This window comes from Otolemur garnettii, unplaced genomic scaffold (assembly GCF_000181295.1).
Source record: "Otolemur garnettii isolate 467f Iridium unplaced genomic scaffold, OtoGar3 scaffold00079, whole genome shotgun sequence".
Lineage (NCBI taxonomy): Eukaryota > Metazoa > Chordata > Mammalia > Primates > Galagidae > Otolemur > Otolemur garnettii.
In genome coordinates, this window is record NW_003852474.1 from 7,994,737 (window position 1) to 7,996,072 (window position 1,336).

Here is a 1,336-nt window from a genome sequence, read left to right on the forward strand (position 1 = left end):
TCCCATCATCTCAACATCTAGATAGCAGAGTGCCGAGTCATTCTACTGTATTCTTACAAAAGTATTACCAAGGTCAATTAGCTCAAGGTTTGTTTCTTGTTTGAGAAAAATACAGAACAAAAGAAGGAGACCCTTGACTTGAATAGGAGAGAGAAAAAGAAAATTGAAATGGAAATACAATGGTGCATTACCCACGGAGTTCACCGATTATTTTTCAATTTCAAAATCTAGTTTTGCCATTTCGTGTTGATGGAAATACTGCCATTTGGAGATAGACATTAAAAAAAAAATAAGCCGGTTGCCACTGTTTTTCTGTGGCATCTTGGAGGCAACTCATTTATGACGTCTCAGGAATGCAAGCAACCTGATTTGCGTTAGAGATGAGAATACTTAAGTTGAAGTGCCCTTATAAAGGTCTATAAAATGGCAAAAAAAAAAAAAACCCCAAAACCCAGAAAAGGATTAAAAAAAGAAATAGCTATTTGAATATGGTCTGGCCAGTAAACAAGTCCAAGTTCTGCCAATCAGTTTTCAAAAGACTATTGATCGTTTCATAAGTACCTGCAAACTTTTTTCAAGTATCCTAGTAAAAGGAATGAAGGAAAAAAAAAGTGTTAAGCCTTTGCGCAGAGGTTGGCTTCATGTTTGGGCATTACAACAATAAAGACTATTATAACAATGCGGGATCTTGACAGACCGACCTTGCCAATGGTGGGAAAACGATCTTTACGGAACGATTGTTTTCTGCCAGAAGGCCCTCAATTAGAACTTTACTTAAGCATATATAATATATAATGTTTTTTATATTAGTAGCAAATTGTATTTTCCTGTAGTCCCTATGTAAGATGGGGTACACGCCATGGGTTCGCAATATCCAGGTGTAATGAGGGACCAGAACTTAGAGGACAGGAGACTGTTTTCGCTCCTGCGGGAGTTGGCCACAAATCCCTCAACCCCAGTGGCGCAGTGTTTACTCCCGCTAACCTCTGAGGCTTGCTTCGCGATTGCTCCCTTACATAGGAACGTGTCAGTTCACGTGCGTCCTTTTCTCCACTAGATGTCACTGTAAATCAGCTGCTGGAGGGTGGGACTCGGGTGTTTGGTGTATCTTTAGCCAGTACTAGGGTTTTCAGCCCGGTCAGTCTCTGCACTTGTGTCTTTCCCGACTGTGGAGTCCAGAGAGGGACGCAGGCAGAGGAGCGCGCTCCAGAGGCGGTGGTCGGGCGCCGTGACCCGAGCCGGAGGGGAGGAGGTGGCGGTGTGCAGGGCGGAAGGCGAGCGGTCCGCTAGCAGGCGGCTAGATGCCTAAGCGGATACGCCCGGCGTTCCCCTCCGC